The following is a 19,168-nucleotide window of genomic DNA, read 5'->3' on the forward strand; positions in this document are numbered from 1 at the left end:
AATATCTTTCACATGTTGATTTATTTAATTTATGCACAAGGTAAAATTTCCACTAATTCAAGTACTCTTTTATGTTCCTCAATAAACTATTACATATTGTTTTCATTAAGTTCATGCACATATTTTTAGGGTTTATTCCTAGATACTTTATAGTTCAATCGCTGTTGCTTCTTTTTTATGTGATTCTTTTTTCCTATTACATTTTCTTTTTATTATTCCTAGTATAAGGGAAATTTAAGGTTTGTATATTGGTTTTTATCTGCACCCTTGCTGAATCGTATTATTAGCTTTAAATATTTACGTGTAGGTTCTCTTGTATTGTTGGCAATCTTATCATCTGCAAATATAAACTTTTTTCCCTAATTTATTTATCTCTTACTTCTTTTTAAAATTAATTTGTACCCACTTCTGATTTTTTTTTGAACCATCTTGCCATTAGTCATTTCAAGGAACCAGAGTCAGTTTTGTTGGTCAGCCTCACTCCCACCTTTTTTATTTTTATTTTTGTAGTTTCTATTTCATTAACTTCTACTTTTTTCTCTTTGTTTCTTTTCTACAACTTTTATTGGGTTTACATTCTCCCCTAGCCTCTTGGAATTGCTATTTAGCTCTTCATATTTCTTTTTGGTTTGCTAAAGTCTTTGCTGTAAGTTGTATTTATGGATTTTATATTCTTATCCTCATTACTTCCTTCCACTTTCTCTAGGTTTATTTTGCTGGTTTTTTGTTTGTTTGTTTGTTTGTTTTTTACTTTCCTGAGCTTGAAGTTAAGGCCGTGGATTTTTTAGCTTTTCTTTTTCCCTCACATTTGCCTTTAAAACTGTAAGTTTCATGGCTGTAGTTGCCATTTGTAAGTACTGATATGTTGTATTTTTATTATCATTGAGTTCAGAATATTTTCTATTTTTATTGTGACTTTTTTGACCCAAGCAGTTATTTACAAATCCACTGTTTGATTTTCAAACATTTAGAGATTTTTCTAGTTATCTTCTTATTCTCCAACAGTGGGCAGAGAGCCTACTCTGTTCAATCCTTTAAAATATTTTGAAACTTGTTTCATGTCTCAGCATATGATCATTTAGAAAATGTTTTGCCTGCTGAATCCAGTGTTCTATTCATGTACATTAGATTGAGTTTTAAAATTATTTTTTCTATTATTATAATCTTAGTTTTTTTTATGGCTTGTTCTGTTAGATATTTAGAGGTGTGTTACAATTGTTGGTACGTTTTGGAATTGTCCATTTTTCCTTATGTCTATTTTGAAGTTCTATCTATTTTGTAATTCTATTTATTTTGAGTCTCTGTTATACCTAGATAGAAAATTTGAATTGTTATAATCTTCCTTTAGGATAAAAACTTTTATTATTTTATTTTTATTTTTTAGAGACAGGGTCTTACTCTGTCACCCAGGCTGGAGTGCAGTGACATGATCATAGCTCACTGCAGCCTTGAACTCTTGAGCTCAAGCAATCTTCCCACCTCAGCCTCCTGAGTAGCTTGGACTACAGGTGCGCCACCATGCTCTCCTAATTTTAAAAAATTATTTTAGAGATGCAGTCTTGCTGTGTTGCCCAGGCTGGTCTTGAACTCTTGGCCTCAAGTGACCCTCCCACCTTGGCCTCCCAAAGTGCTGGGATTACAGTCATGAACCACTACACCCACCAAAATTAATTTTATTATTATGATGCATTCTCTAATAGTGTTTTTTCTTTCAAAGTTGGCTTTTCTGATAATAATATAACTACATAATTCTTTTGGTTAATATTTGCGTGCTATGTTTTTTTTCGTCCTTTTACTTTTAACCTCTCTTTATCCTTATGTTTTAGATGTCTCTTTTTTACATCACACGGTTTTTATCTTTCTTTAAATCTGTTCATCTTTGCCTTTTAACTAGAACATTTAGACAATTTGCATTTAATTTCATTATTTATATATTTGGGTTTAAGTTTACCATCTTGGTATTTGTTCTCCATTTGTTCTATTTGTTTTATCATTCTTTTTTTCTCTGATGTCTTGCTTTTGTTTACTTTGAGCATTTTTATTCCTCTTTTCTCCTCAGTAAGTTTAGAAATTATTAATATACACTCATTTACTATTCTTTTAGCACTTCCTTAAAGAATATAACAAGTAAACATGTATATAATTTTATATGTCTACATATAATGTGTGTATGTATGTGTGTGTATATATACATATGTACATATGGAGGAATCACCACAAGATATTTTTTCAGCAATGATATTATGATGTACCTAAGTGTGGATTTCTTTTAATTTATCTCACTTAAGATTCATAGGGCTTCTTGAATCTGTAGTTTGAGGTCATTTTTGGAGTATTTATAGCTGTTGCCTCTTCAAATTATTATTCTCGCCACATTCCCTTTCTTTTCCTTATAAGTCTTCAGTTACATGTGGAAGAAACTACTTTGTTGCACTATTTATGTCTCTTAATTCCACTTGTAGTTTCTATCCTTTGACTTTCTGTGCTTCAGTCTGGATATTTTTTTCTGATTTGTCTTCCGCTTCATTAATTCCCTCTTCAGCCATGACTAACAGACTTCCATCCAGTAAAATTTTAATTTTAGCCATTGTAATTTTTGTTTATAGAATTTTCACTTGCCTCTTTTTTAATAAATTCCAATTCTCTGCTGAATTTTTAATTATATATTTTTCCCCCTCCTTGAACCTGGTAAGCATAATAATAATAATAATAATTATTATTATCATTATTATTTTGAGACAGAGTCTTGCTTTGTCGCCCAGGTTGGAGTGCAGTGGGGCAATCTTGGCTCACTGCAAGCTCCGCCTCCCAGGTTCAAGCGATTCTCCTGCCTCAGCCTCCTGAGTAGCTGGGATTACAGGCACGAGACACCACTCCTGTCTAATTTTTGTATTTTTAATGGAGACAGGGTTTCACTATGTTGGTCAGGCTGGTCTCGAACTCCTGACCTCATGATCCACCCACCTTGGCCTCCCAAAGTGTTGGGATTACAAGAGTGAGCCACTGCGCCCAGCCAGCATAATTATTTTAAAGTCTATGCCTAATAATTTCAGTACCTGGGGATTCAGAGAGTCCATTTCTGTTGGCTATTTTTTTCTAGTTTTTATTCATATTTTATTGTTTCCTTGTATGCTAAGTTGTGTGTGTGTATGTGAATGGACATTGTATTTGCAGTGTCCATCGTAGAAATAATTTAATGCTAAGGATGTCATGTTCTTAGGAAGAGGATTTATATTTGCTTATGCCAGGTACCTAGAGGCATTAGCATGGTATCAACTCAATTCAGTTTAAGTATTGAGATAAGTTTAAGTTGAGTTCACTTCAATTTCCCGTTTATCCTGTCTCTGGGATAGATACCCTTGGAGTTTCTACAGGGGTTTCTACAAGTCACCTTTCCTTCTTGATAGGTCCTAAACTCTAATGGCCATTGATTTTTCTCTGTGAAGCTGTGAAAAGTAATACTCAACTTCTCAGCCTCTTAGACTTTCAGGTTCCCTTTGAGTCAGCAAAGCTCACCAAAGAAAAATGGCCCCCAAAGCCAGGTTCACCTCTCTGGGCTTTGATCCCTCTTCACATCTTGACTCACTGATACTTTAATATCTTTTTGCATTTTCAGAACCTTGGAACAAACTATTCTTTCAAACACTTAAAAATTATCTTTTTTCCAAATTTTATTGTCCTTAGTAGGACAATTGGTCAGATTTACATAGCCTATCTTTATTCAAAGTAGAATTCTGAAGCAGTTAATATTTTATTTTAAAAATGAATTTTTTTCATAAGAGTAGAAAATTTGTCTGCACATGCACTGGGATTGCTTTGAAATGGCATTTATGAATGCTTTTGTGTCATTTCTACAACCTTACTTTTAATAGTTCAAGAGTTCACATTGTAAAGACACTAAATAAAGCAATAAATTGCCTTGAAAAATGTCTAAACTCCAAATATACTTCACCAGCATACATAACTCTGGTTCTTTATAAGCAATGGTATAAGAGTTGCCAGGGAAACATCTTACCTAGTTCCTTTATCCTTGAGCCATCATAAAATATTTCCACGAAAATTTCAAGGACTAAACAATGACTAACTTTCTTAACTAAAGGAGATTTCAGAAAACAACTACTAAGGCTGATAAGAAACATATGCTAAGAAGGCAAGAGCATGAAATTAATTTTTTTTAAATGTGGGTACTATTGTCTTTATCTTTACTACCCCATAAAGAATGGTGTGTGAACTGGATGCAACCCCCATCCCTAATATGCTTCATTATTAAAGCAACACTTAATTAAGTGGCAGACAAAGCCAGAAACATGCTGTGGTTTAAGAAAGTCTCAGGTTATTTTCAGATGTTTCTTGTTTGGCAAGAGCCAGAGCATATTTTGTTGAGCACATTTTATTCCTATGTGTATTTTAAGGGAAATCTAACCCATGTGTTTTATTTCATTAATATTTTGCCAAGTTAAATGGTTCTTTTGTAAGATATATTTAATGTTGTTATTTTTATGAGACTTTTTCCCCTGGATTATGAATTCATATGTCACCTAAAATAAGTATACTTTGATCCAAATATCTTGTAGTTACAAAGTCAGAAACCCACAGAACTTGGGTGATTTTTCCAGCAGTGCCAAATACAATATTTTATGTGTACTACTAACATCATGATTTTTTTCTCATATTTGTCAATCAGCACTTTATTGGAAAAACAAGAATTATCCACCTTTTAAAGTCCTGCTTTTTGATCAATATCCAGAGGAGACCATAGCCAAATTCAATATGAACCACTGACTTCAGGTAGTGGGTGTAGATCTAAGTGTGTGATCTGTATAATAACTAAATCACAGCTACGCTGATTTAAGTGGACACATCAGAGGACTTGAATACTAACCCATAGCAGTGTCAAAAGTGACCAGGCCAGGCGCGGTGGCTCACGCCTGTAATCCCAGCACTTTGGGAGGCTGAGGTGGGTGGATAACGAGGTCAGGAGTTCAAGACAAGCCTGGCCAAGATGATGAAACCCCATCTCTACTAAAAATACAAAAAAAAAAAAAAAAAATCAGCCAGCATGGTGGCAGGCAGCTGTAATCCCAGCTACTTGGGAGGCTGAGGCAGAGAATTGCTTGAACGCAGGAGGCAGAGATTGCAGTGGGCTGAGATTGCGCCATTGCACTCCAGCCTGGGCGACAGGGCATTCTCCATATCAAAAAAAAAAGTGACCAGTGACGATATGGACAAGAGGAACTTTCAATCAATACTAGTGGGAGTACAAATTAGTAAATTGCTTTAGAAAATAATTTAGATTATCTAATGAAGTTGCAGATGCACATGTCATATAACCTAATAATTTCACTCCTAGGTATAGTTCTGGAGAAACCTGTACATGAAAACCAGGACACATATACAAAAAACTTCACAGTGTCATAACAAAAAACTGAAAACAACTTAAATGACCATTAATAAGAAAATGAGTAAATAAGTTGTGATATTCATACAGTGAGATTATATAGAGCAATGAAAATGAATGAATTATAGACACATACATAATTATAGACACATTAACATGGATGAATCTCAAAAACAGGGTGCTGAATTAAAAAAACAAGTTATAGTAGAAAAATGCACTATGATTATATTTATATGAAGTTCAAACATGTGTAAGAAAAGATGTTAATGTTTAAGAATATGTATAAATATATAACACTAGAAATAAAAACATGGAATGATATAAATAAAATTCAAGAGAGTCATTATTTCTCATAGGATAATGGAATGTTGAGGAGCTAGAATACACGAAGAGCTTTAAGATTGCATTAATGTTCTATTTTCTAAAAGCTGCATGATATGTACGTAAGTTTTCTTTTTTTATCCTGTTTGTACTTAAGAAATATGTGGTGAATATTATTTTGTATTTTTTCAACTTTTAAAACTTAATTTAAAATGCAGATTCAAGCATACAATCAACATACTGTATTATTTGCCTACAACCCCAATTCCCATGAAACCAAAGCAAAAGGTGCAGTCTGTCAGAGTTTAGTTATATGTTTAATGCTTCCTTTCCTGTTCTGACTTAAAAAAAAAAAATCCCTTTGGGTCTTTCTATGTCTTACATAGCTGGGCTATTTCTTGTATTTTCAAATTAGATTAAATACTATCAGGCAGCTTCTGTCATTCCATATAAGTAGTAGTGATTACTCTATCAGAAAAAAAATCTATAATAACATGGCATAGTAGTTAATGTTTGACAAGCAAGTCTCCGTGGTGTACTATAGCTGTCAGTATAGCCATTAGTAACATGAAGACACAATGGGCTAAATTCTACAAGAGAATAGAGCTCTCCCTCCTTGAAAACAAGCACTGAACTCTTTCCAAACAAAGAATCTATTTATTGTGTAGAATCAATTATTTACAAACTGAGGGCAGCTAGCCTCTTTCTTCCCCTTTCTCTGCCTTTCTCCCCTCTGTTCCTCACTTACTTCCTTTTCCAACTTTATTATTGTTATTACTATTTTTCTTTCTTTCTCTCTTTCTTTCTTTCTTGCTTTCTTTCTTTCTTTCTTTCTTTCTTTCTTTCTTTTTTTTTAGAGTCTCACTCTGTCACTCAGGCTGGAGGGCAGAGGTGCGATCTTGGCTCACTGCAACTTCCGTCCCCCAGGTTCAAGCAATTCTCCTGCCTCAGCCTCCCAAGTAGCTGGGATGACAGGCATGAGCCACCATGCCCAGCTAGTTCTTTTGTATTTGTAGTTTCACCATGTTGGCCTGGCTGGTCTCGAACTGACCTCAAGTGATCCACCCGCCTTGGCCTCCCAAAGTGCTGGGATTACAGGTGTGAGCCACCATGCCTGGCCCTTTTCCAACTCTATTAAATATCTATTTCGTGCCAGTTGCCAAATGTTTATGTATGCACTCGTGTCCCCAAAGAATTGCTGGAACTTCTGGCAGTGCATATCCTGCTGTCACAGCTCCTTTTTCATTCTGGAAAAGAATGACACTTTCTTTGGTTAATCAAGTGACACTTTCACAAATTTTGCCATATTTGTTACTTGCATAATTTCTTTTTTTAAAATTGTGAGTTCTACAACATATACAAATGAGTATATGTAATGTATATTTATATATAAGGAATGACATTACATATTATACATAATATAGATTATATATTATACATCATCTATATTATGTATATTATACATTAATCTATATTATGTATAATATATAATTTAAAGAATGATATGGCGTGAACCCAGGAGGCGGAGCTTGCAGTGAGCCGAGATCGCGCCACTGCACTCCAGCCTGGGCGACAGAGCGAGACTCCGTCTCAAAAAAAAAAAAAAAAAAAAAAAAAAAAAAAGAATGATGACATTAACACTCATATACTCATGACTCAGGCTAAGGAATAGACACTAACTGCAATTAGAATGTATGCACTCCCCAATTTTTCCTCCTTCTTCTCATCTAGAAATAATGCACTGCTTGAATTGTATATCATCATTCTCTTGCTTTTTGCTTCATAGTTTTATAACCTATTTGTTTCTCTATTTTACAAGTTTTGAGATATTAATATTAATGTGGTAATATAGTACATATTCTTCTGTGACTCAATGTTTTTCATTCAACATTCCATTCTTGTGATTCATCCTATGATGCTGTGGATGATTTACTTTTTACAGTTGCATAGTATTCCACTGTATGTCTTTCTCTCATTTTATCCTTTCTTTTTTGATGGACATATGACTTGTTCCCAGCTATTGCAACTGCAAGAGTCAGCTTTGGACAACCTTATACATGTCTCCTAATGCAAACGTGCAAGTGTTTCTCTTGGCAATGGCATTGTTAGGTCATAGGATATGTGAATCTCTCACTTTACTGAAAATGCTTATTTATTTTCCAAATAGTTGTCCAGATTTACATTCTCATCTGCAGTGGGTGAGAGTTCTTTACATCATTATTAACAGTTAGTAGTGCTTGTTTTCAAATTTGTCCTCATCAGTGAGTTTGGACATCTTTCAATATTTATTTGCCATTCACATTTTCTTCTGTGAAGTGTTTATTCATATCTTTTGCCTATTTTTCCATTTGATTCTTGATCTTTCTCTTCTTGATTCATAAGTGCTCTTTGTATGTATTTTATGTGTTCTTTTTCCTATATATGTATCTCAAATATGTCCTCCCAGTCTGTGGCTTAAAGTTTGATCTATTTATGATATTTTAAAATCTCCTTTGATGTATTTATTTTAACGTAGTCAAAATTATAAAATTTTTCTTTATGCTTTGTGCTTTTTTGTGTCTTATTTTAAAAATCCTTCTCTACACGATTATAAATATATTCTCCTTTGTTGTCTCCTAAAAGTTTTTAAAGTTTTGCATTTCACATTTAAATCCTTAATCCACAAAGAATTGACAGTTGTTTGTGGTGGAATATAAAGATCTGTATTTAAAAAATTTTATTTTTGTATAATCAATTAATAGAGTTCCATTTGTTTTAGGAGTGAATCCCTTCTCCAGTGAGCTGTACTGCCATCTTCACATATACCATTTTCTTCTAGGGAAGAGTCTGCTTCTGGAATCTATAATATGTTTTGTTCTTTTAGAATATAGTCTATCCCTGCACCAATACCACATTGTTTCAATTACCATATTTGGTAGAGCACATTGCCTTATTTTTCCTTTCTCAAAATTATTCTAGTGATTCTTGACCCTTAGCATTTCCATGTAAACTTCAGAATCAGATTGCAACTTCCATGTAAAACTCTATCTAAATTCAAATTAAATAGTACGGGTCAGGTGTGGCAGCTCACACCTGTAATACCATCACTTCGGGAGGCTGAGGTGGGCAGATGGCTTGAGCCCAGGACTTCAAGACCAGCCTGGGAATTATTGTGAAACCTCATCTCTACAAAAAAAAAATAGAAAAATTAGCCAGGTATGGGAGCATGCACCTGTAGTGGCAGCTACTCAGGAGGCTAAGGTGGGAGGATTGACTGACCCTGGGTTGAGACAGGGCTGCAGTGAGCTGTGATCATGTCACTGCCCTCCAGCCTGGGTGACAGAGTGAGACAGAAAAGGAAAGGGAAGGAAAGGGAAGGGAAAGGAAGGGAAGAAAGAAAGAGGGAGAGAAAGAGTATGAAATGTACAGATAACTTGGGAAGAATTAACATTTTTACATTAAATTTTCACATTCATAAGGTTGCCATAATTCCAAAATTATTTAGGTCTTCTTTGATGTTTTTCAATAAATTATTTTATTTAATATTTGGCTTTGTACATTTGTTTGCTAGGTACCTTATTTTTGTTACTATTGACAATGGTGGGAATGCAAATTGATAAGACTGTTCTGGAAAACTATATGACAGTACTTTATGACATGGAAGAAGCACATGCCTGTCCCTGGCAATGCTAGTCCCAGGTGTCTACCAAGGGAAGCTCTTGCCCATGAACACCAGGAGATCCGTAAAAACAGCCTTATTCACATTCAAAAACAAAAAAACAATCCACATGTCCATAAGCAGTATAGTGGATAAATTATTGTGATAGATTCACTGAAATAGCACGTAGGAATAAAATTAACTAAATCTATGCATATTAACTTGTATAAACATTAAAATCATAATGTTGAGTGAAAAGAGCAAGTCACAGAAGAATCCATATAGAGTGATCCTTTTAATATAAAATGCAAGGACAGAAAATATTATATTTAAGTATATTAGGCAATATGTTAGCAGCACAGGCATATGTGGTAAGATTATTAAAAAGACAAGTAAAATTAGCATTAAACTCAATACAGGAGTTACGTGGAAATGCAAGGGAACAGAGTTGTTATTGGAGGGGCACATTGTCAGCTCTGAAATAGTCATTTTCTATTTCTTAAGTATGCTAGAGGGAACATATGCGTTTGTTTCATTCTTTTAAAATATACAAATGTGTGTGTGTATATGTATGACATACATATATAGTATGTGTACTTTTGACATATGATATCATCTATAATAAACTCTTCATACAAATTTAATTAAACTTTTAATAACTGAACTTTTTTGGTAATCCAAGGTACTTTTATGGTTTCATGATGGCTCATTAATATGTCAGCCTCAAGAGTGGCTTATGGCTGAAGAGTTTTCTTTAGCCCCCTGGACAACTGAAAATGGGATAAATGACAAACTTTGAGATCCTTTTTTTTATTTCCAATCCTCCTTTCTTGCTTAAAATTATCCACTCCAAGCTATAACTTTTCATATGTCCTGTTTCATTGACTGAAATGCATGAAACTCTCTTATTTAAAGAAAGTAATCTAGTCCAAATGTTCCTAAACTTTAAGCCATTTGAAAATCCCTTTATAATTTTTGAGATATCCATTATCACATGTGCTGTTACATATATAGTATTTTTCTTTATTTTTCATTTCATATTTTATTTTGAAATGCAGTATTTTTCATTAAGTTTGTCTTAATTTGGCTCACTTTTGCTATACTTACCTCACCTTAAGAAATATTAGTGAAATCATGAGTTTGATGTGCTATTTCTAGTTTATCTGACATTCATGAAAATAGAATCATAACTATCAACATATTTTAAAGTTTTCCACATATCACATCTGACCAAAGGTCATTCTATGTCCATGTGCCACACTTTAGGAAAGTCTAATTAAAAGTAGGAACACACACACACACATACACACACACACACACACACACACACACACACACACACACACACACACGACTGTCTGCTTCTCTTCCCATCTCCTCTGCTCCAACAGTACATGCTCACTGGAAGGGCAACCAGCAGCCAGCTCTAGTTTCAGCATTTGCCAGGCTACCAATCTTCCCCTTTGTCTGTAGAATGTTTCCCATTTGGATTTGCTTTCTGCCTTTTATTTAGGCTTGCCATCTTTCTGTTGCCCAGCTCACTATAAAAGGGGGTAAATTTATGCCCTGGGAAACCAACATTCCCGCAGCTGCAATGCCAGCCGGTCGACCAAGATAAAGTATCAGAGCAGAATTAACAGACTGGTGCTCAAGTCCCTGTTTATACATGGGCCAAATCACTAGGGGCATGTGTGGCTATGTTAAGAGTAGGTTGTCAACCTCCCCATCAGCATCCTGCCAATAGCAGGGTGACAGCAGGCCCTACAGTCTTCTGTGACAATCCAATTCACACATCTCGAGTGATCATCAACCACTTGGGCTTAACTGACTCAAATTCTCCACCCACTTTCTAGCTTGGACATTCTTGGTTTATTAAGTCCTGCTTAATAGCATGAGGCATCTCTGACACAGTTTGATTAAAGAAGTTTTTTCTCTTCCTTTTAGTTGCTCTTTAAGGTTGGATGGTTTAGATATTTCCAGAAGGCTGCCACTGCCTCTTAGTTCCACACATGTGTATATGATGCCATTGGCAGGGCCTTCCAGGCGCATAGCTGAGTCTGTTAAGACTTAGTGAAGCCTGAAACAGAATCAATGTTTCATTTACATCAGAAGGCTCTACATCACATCACATCCTGCTGGACACAAGCTGGACAATATCTTAATACTAATCAGCTTTTTCTGACATTGAATTCTAAAGCTTGGTATTTTGAAAACCAAAAGTATTAGCTTTGGCCCTCCCAGCTGCTCTCTGACAATTGTCTGCCCCCTTGCCAGACTGTACAATTTGACACTCTTGTTCAGCGACTTCTCACTCATTAAACTGATCAAGATACAAAACTCGTTAGTTAATTTTTCATGCACTTGGGGGATCTGGTTGCATATTTTAATGATCTGCTCTCAGAATGTGCTGATCAAACTGCATATTTTGTTGATTTGCTGTGACATATCCTTAACCACAGTGTTGCTCACACAGGATCCTGGGTGATGTGAGCTGCATCCAGGAAATGCTGAGTAGATGCCATGTGTGCTAATTGAGCTGTGCAGCTCCACTGAGGCGCTGATGTACTCTTTACTGATTGATTTGAATAATAAACATTTGGAAATTTCATATTCTGTATCCTAGGGCTCAGATGATATCAAAACTAATATTTATTAGAGTAGCATTCATTCTAGTTAGACCCTAAGGCATTTTTCTCATTTGCTTAAGGTTTGGTCATGAAAACTGGAGACTCCACACACATGCACACACAAACAAACACACACACACACACACACACACACACACACACACACACACACACACACAAACCCCATGCATAAATGAGATAAACAAAGAAGCCAGGGTGGAAGTCTAGACAAGGTCAAACAGAAAGATAATAGCAATAACTTAGCTAGACTCTCTGGGTCCTGTTTTTGTTGAGAGCTTAGGAATTGGCTGTATGTATTTGAAAAACAAATCATCTGACCTTGCTGTCTCAACCAGAGAGGGTGCTCAGGACCCCTGCCAACGACGAGGCAGAGAGCTGGGCCACCAGGGCCTTCTTCAGAAGGTCAGGGGAATTGGGCTGTTATCCAGACCCTACATGACTGATCACATGACTCCTAGCAAATAAATCACGATCTCCAGATCTCATTTGCCAAATTAGTTTTTTAAAAAGATGAGTGAGGCCATGGGCACTTTCAACTTCTAAATTCTGTAAGGTATAAATAGTCAGGTCATGGTTAAAAAAAAACTCTACCAAGGAAAATTATTTTACATTATAGACAGATGGATTTTGCTTTAATATACTACCATAACACAGTAATAATAAAATGGAAAATCAAAATTAAAAAGGGGGTTTGGGAGTAGTGGGATTGTCTTCTCAGGATAGAAACAAAAAGATGACATAAATAAACATGATTTTTCAGCATGTTTCAAATGCAGACTTTTGGGGCAGATACTCTGTATGAACCTATAAGGGGCCAGATAGTAAATATTTTAGTCTATGTGAATCATATAGTCTCTGTCATACCTATTCAACTTTTCCATTATAGTGGGAAAGCAGCCACAGAAGACGCCATAAACGAATGAGCATGGCTATCTATCAATAAAACTTTATTTATAAAATCAGGCAGCTGGCTGAATTTGGCCCAAGAGCAGTGATTTGTTTACCCTTGGTCTAAAACATTATCCTATTATTTTTCAGTTTACTCTTCTATAAAAATAAAAACCTGATAAGATCTACTATTTGTGAATGTTAGAAGAATTAAATGAATTATTACAATATTTAGTACTCAAGTACTTAGAACCATGACTCACACATAGAAAGCACTATGGAAATGTTAGTTAATTTTCGTTACTATTAGTTATTATTTGGATTGTATAACCAAATTAATTCATTGTCCTGATAATTAAGTCTCTGCCATGTGTCATTTCTGGGTTCTGTGTTGACCTAACCAATCAAAGCCTTTTTGTCATGGAGTGCACAGAATGGGGTGGGAGTCAGAGATGAAAAAAGAGATATCTATCTAGCTAGCTAGCTAGCTATTGAGAGAATATATATCTCTCTCATGAATGATATGGTTATATCTATAGAAGGAAAGAGAAAGGATGGCTCAGGAGCACATGAGCGTAGTAGAGACAGCCAACCCATGAATGGAAGAGATCAGATGAGGCTTCCAGGAGGAAGTGATAGCTAAACTGAACATGCAAAACCAGCAGGACTTTGCCTGTCAAAGGGGACAATGAGGGATGAGGGCATAGCTGGAAGGTACAGGAAGAGTGTTTAATCAGAGGAAACAGACTGAGAAGAGTTGAGTGAATGGGAAGTGATGAGGAGGGAGGCTAAAGAGATGGACAAAGCCTCATGAGCCATATTATAGATTTGGGGTGGATCCTAAACTGGAAGCTTGCATGGTTTAAGCAGAGGAATGACATGATCAGATTTTTATTTTAGATAGAACGCTCTGACCACACATGGAGAATGGATTGGAAGGGGCAAGGCAAAACCAGTGCTTAGAATCATATGGATAGGAGGTGGAGAGAGTATCAAGAAGATGGGAGGATGGTCAGCCATTTGAAACTTTTCAGAGGGGTTAAGAAAAATAAGGCCTAAAGAGAGGTCATCAGTGGCCTCATAGAAAATGCTTGTAAAACAGTGATAAGGCCCAGCTTAGACTGTAAGGACAGAGGTCACTGGAAATAAACACAGAGGTTAATTTCAAGAAAATTTGAAAGAGAAGCAGAAGTTGAGTCATAGATAAGTAAAACTGGAACTGAATAGAGGAGAAGGAAGCCTAAAGGAAGCAACTCACAAGGAGAGAGAAGGGGGATAGTTGATGGAGATGGTCACTCAAGAAGGCTCCAAGGAACAGGATCCAGAGAAGAGTGCTGGGTCAGCCTTGGCAGAAAGGAAGGCCTACCCCACTGTGCCATGTAAAAAAATGTCTTAGAGTAACAACAAAAATCAGTCTGTTGTGGACAAACGAGAGCCAAGAAAACTACCCTAGATCTTCTAAAATACAGGATGGAATATGATTTCCTAGGAGTGGGAAGTGGTAGCATCCGGCTGAGAACCTAGGGGTGGAGGAAGAGGTCTGAGTCAGACACCATGGAGAATGTGATGAGATAAAAAGAAGAAAAATGAAACAAGATTTGAATCAAGTCTTGAGGTCTCAAATCAGAGTTTGAGAGCATAAATATATGGTGGACTCTGACAGCACCATCTGGGGGATTTCTCCCTGCAAGCAAAGGTCTCACTTCTCAGCCCAGATCCAGAAAAGACAAAACGGAAATTGTGAGTGACCCAGAGGTGTGAACTGGCTAGGTGGGAGTTGCAGAGAGCTTCTGAGGAGAGGGTGGTAGAGTGCTGGATAGAGTACTGTGGGGAGCATAAATGAACGACCCAGGCCGAGGAGCCTGCCAAGGGAGGCAAGAAGCACAGGGTGGCTACAGGGAATGTCACGGATGCCCAACCTCAGTTATTACAGTCATTAAACTGGTTTTGTTTCATTTCATAACATTCACTGGAATGAATTAATTTCCAAAGCTTATTGGGCTGTCATTTTGTGATATAAGAAAACAAAAGAAACTTACTCATTACGGTGACTAAAGAGAAGGGAGGTAACTTCCAAGTGTTAGTTAATTGAAATGGAATTCCCTATCTGATAACTATTTCACAAAAGTAGCATTTCAAACCCAGCTTGTGGAGCTCTCCATTGAATGAGAAATGGGGCAGAACCATCTGTCAGCACATCTTCTTGAAGCTTCCTTCTAAAGGAGAGCCCTTCAGGCTGGGTGTGCGGCCCTCACACCCAAGGCACACTGCTGACCTCCTTCCCTGATAGCCGCTCTTCCACTTAGTCATACCAGTGCTTCCTGACATTTAAAATACCTGAATTTTTGGTAGCACATTTGAGGAAATTAAAAGGCAAACACTTTTTTAAAAAAATAAAAGCAAATTTCAGAAAATTTTCTATAATTATCCTGTTATTTTTTCGTTTGCCCATTGACACCATGTAGCTGCTTGAGTGGAAATGTTTACTGGCCCAATAAAGTTCTCCTGTGTCCTCTTGGGAGTTAGAGCTCTTCTGGGTTCCAGTAAACCTGGGCTCTTTCTGTGGCCCTGATTTCCTTTCCCATTTCTGCCTTTGCCTATCGCAGCAAGTTGACCCCTGCCCCACACCACCCACCCAAACAGCCTTGCTCAGCCAAGTACCCAGCCCCTCACTGACCTCACCTCAACGGTGTAAAAACAAATTAGTCACACTGATCCAAATGTGTCTGGACGGATTGCCCCCCCCACACATAGAATATGAGTCGAGGGGGAACTTGTTTTCCATCTCTGGAGCAGCCTTATAGAAAAGCTTAAAAATCTTCAGCCTCACAACTTTCACAGAGCCACAGAGCTTTCCTCTGTAGTCGGTGATTGTATCTGGAAGCCATTTTTAAAAATAGAAAAGGAAATGTCTTTCACTGTTTTAAAATGCACACACTGGCAGGTAGTAGTGATAGCTATTTCAGTACCGCAGACACCACACTGAAAACACTTTCTATACTTTACCTCATTTACTCCTCACAGCAACCTTTACCTACAACAACAGCCAGCATCTAAAAAGGCACTGTTACTATTCTGTTTTTCAGATGGGATGACTGAAGCTTAGAGAACAGTAAAATGATGCCCTAAAGTCACACAGCTACTAACAGAGCCATGATTTGCACCCAGCCAGGCTGAGCTCAGAGACAGCACTCCGAAATGCCTAATTCAGTGGCTATTTCATTTATATTCATTATTAATGATTCAAGTTTTCTGGAACCTAAGACTGCGAGCTTACCTAACCCAGGTTCTCCTTTCCACCTGGCTACACTCATTTCCTTATTTGATACAATGCCTTCTTCCTTGTATGGTTCTTTACGAAGTGTAGTCAACAGGCTTTTAATTCATTGTTTCCTGCCTCTTTAGTCCTCTCCCACCTTCAATTCTTTCCCAAGATCTCGGCCACAATACTGTTTCCTCTCTACGGTTTTTTACTCACATCTTCCACAAGGGGGCACATTCTGACCATAAAGCTTTGAGGCTCTCCAGTCAGCTAAAATACAACCAGCGTCACCCTAATGCTTTCATTCTGTTACAAGAAATGCCTTTATTCAAGCTACATTCCTCATTGTTATTTCACGTAGGGGAAACAACAGTAAAAAAGGAAACCATATAATTTTTGTGGACTGTTTGACCATAATTCATTCACTGGATTTCTATGTTAGGTATGGAATCCATTAAGCAGGATATTGAAGCTTATGAATGGAAACCTAGTAATTCCTCTTTAATAAACATGAGTTACTTTTATTTCTTAAACTTTATTAGGCATTTACTCAAAACATTACTCAGAAATGTTTGTTAATAATATGAATGATGATTTTGATTCCTTTTGCGTTATTACTATGTCTAAGGGTCCAAAACACAAAGTCTGGATTATTCATAAAGACTGAGAAAATGGCTGGCATTTGAATGTAAATCTTAGTGCTTGAGCCTAACTCCATCTTGACACTTCTCACCAACCCTAAGGAAGGAGTGGCTGCTACCACAGTGGCCTTTTTGTGTAGCTGAGGAAACCAAGACATGAGGAGATTCACTCAGGCCTTATAAGAGTCACATATGGGGAATAGGCCCGGTTCTTGTCAGCTCCCTGAGGCTGCACTGGTCACCAAGCAGAACTACCACAAGAGGAAAATGAAGAATGAAAGAAATATGAAGACAATTCTAACATTAAAGGCAGGCTCACCTTGTCCTCTTTGCCTGCCAGACTTCTAAATGCTGGATTCCTCCCGGTTTAGTTTCAGGCTCTCTTCTCTTCTCCTTCACTCTTCCCCTAAACAATTGCATCCGCTTGCAGGACTTTGAATATCTCCCCAGACCTCTCCTCTGACATACTTCCCCTGAGTCATAGCTAACTGCCTGTCTGAAAACTCCATGCGGAGGACTCCTTGCCATAGTAAACTGAGTAAGTCCAAATTGAAGCAATTGATTTCCTGCCACGTCCCTGAAAAAGCATCACCATCCTCCCAGCATCCCCCTTTCCCAATTTCAGAAAACGGCCCTGATATCTACCCGGTTACTAAAAGCAGACCCCTGGGAGCCACGCTGACATCCACTTGTGCCTCTTCCCACACTCAAATGCATCAGCCAGTCCTCTTGATTCTATATTTAAAATAGATCTTGTATTTTTCCACTTTTTTTTTTTTCCATTTTGTGTTCAATTTCTGCAGTCTCTGGCCTGGACTACAGCAGAAGCTTCTCCCTGGAGCACTGTTTCCATTCGTGTTCCTCCTTCTACAATCCAGTCTCCACACAGAAGCCAGATTAGTCTTCTTAAAATATAGATTTGACTATTATTTATCCTGCTTAAAACCCTTAAACAACTTCTCCTGACACATGAAATAAAACCTCAATTCCTTATTATGGCCCACAATGTCCTGTACCCTCTGGTCCCCACCACCTGTCCAGCATTAATCCACTGCTCACTTGGCTCAGCTGCCTTCTGTGGGACCCAGAGCAGGCCATGCTGCCTCGTACCTCAGGGCCTCTGTGCTGGCTGTTCCTTCAGGCCTTCCTTCACCACCCTAGCTAGGTCAGTCCTGGTTATTTTCTAGTATCCTAATTTTTTCCTTTCTGACACTTCTCACAGCCAATAATTATTTTGTTAATTTAGTTGCTTACTCATTTATTATCTCCCTCCCAAACTATGTAATTCCAAAGCTGGTTCAGTCAATAAAATCACTATTCATAACAGAGATGGATAAAAATGTGAATAGTCCAATTAAATTAAATAGTAGTCAGACTAATTAAATAGTCCAATTTTATTTGCAAATCCCTGTTCTGCCAAGGTAAAAAATGTAATATGAATTGAAGTGGTCCCCTATACATTTCCATGGGGTTGTGCACAATTTGTAACGGGATTACATGGGCACCCCATTAAGATGTCCATGTTCTCTGTCCACACAGCACCTGCAATGACAACTATTGTCCTTCCAGGTCTCTGTCAAGTGTTCACAAAGGCCACCAGAGGGACATCCTCTTCCCAATCACAGGCGTCCTCCATCCAGTGAATCTCACCACTGTTTCTATCAGGTGCAATCCACATCATTTTGCAGCTCCTGCACCGTGCTGGGGTCTGGACGGACTGTGTTGTTGGGTGAGGCGTGGTCTGTCTCAATATGACTCTGCAGTCTTTCCTACCTGGAACAGGCACTAAGCCCCTTTTTCAAGACCCATCAACATCTGGACTCCTATTACCCCTCCTCCAACTCTCCTATATTTTCAGTTTAGTTCAGTGAATCATTTCCTAGAAGGAAGAGTGGAGGGGACAGATAGGAGCCTTGCTCTTATCTTTAAGGTTCCTTATTCAAATATTTTATTCTGTATTAAGTCTATGTGTTCCTCTGAGGGCGTAATTTTTTGAAACACAAAATCAAAGAGAAGTTTTTTTCTCTGCTTACTGTTTTCATATCACTTCCCCAAATCTATGAACCCCAAAAACATAATTAGTTGAATTGGGGGAAATAACTTAAAAAGGAGATGGGAATATATATATAAATAAGATAAGTTAAGGGTTCAAAATATCTCTCCCTTACACTAGTATTGTGCCTGGTACATTGTTAGTGTGTAATAGGTATTTGTAAATTAAGAATTAATAATAATAAATGAATGAATACATGTTCAGCATTGTCAGAAAACTGCAGTTAGGCAGGAAGTCCAGATTACAAATTAAGAGGGACAAATTCTATTCTTTACCTTCCTGCTGAGTGCTTGATCCTCTACAGTTCACTTAATTATTCC

At 37.2% G+C, this 19,168-nt stretch overlaps 1 protein-coding gene across 6 annotated transcripts in view; it reads right to left on the reverse strand.

Annotated features, from left to right (window-relative positions):
• The window catches only part of VEPH1 (ventricular zone expressed PH domain containing 1), a 275,621-nt gene extending 258,258 nt beyond the window's left edge, over positions 1-17,363 (reverse strand). For 4 of the 6 annotated variants that reach the window (XM_063704317.1, XM_055381889.2, XM_055381888.2 and 1 more), the window contains exon 1: positions 17,115-17,360. The gene's annotated coding sequence lies outside the window, so the exon portion shown is untranslated. Of the gene's footprint in view, positions 1-17,114 lie in introns of all 6 variants that reach the window. The other 2 variants (XM_063704318.1, XM_063704320.1) reach the window with 2 other exon arrangements.
• Positions 17,364-19,168: the final 1,805 nt, after the last annotated feature.

This window comes from Gorilla gorilla, chromosome 2, assembly GCF_029281585.2.
Source record: "Gorilla gorilla gorilla isolate KB3781 chromosome 2, NHGRI_mGorGor1-v2.1_pri, whole genome shotgun sequence".
Lineage (NCBI taxonomy): Eukaryota > Metazoa > Chordata > Mammalia > Primates > Hominidae > Gorilla > Gorilla gorilla.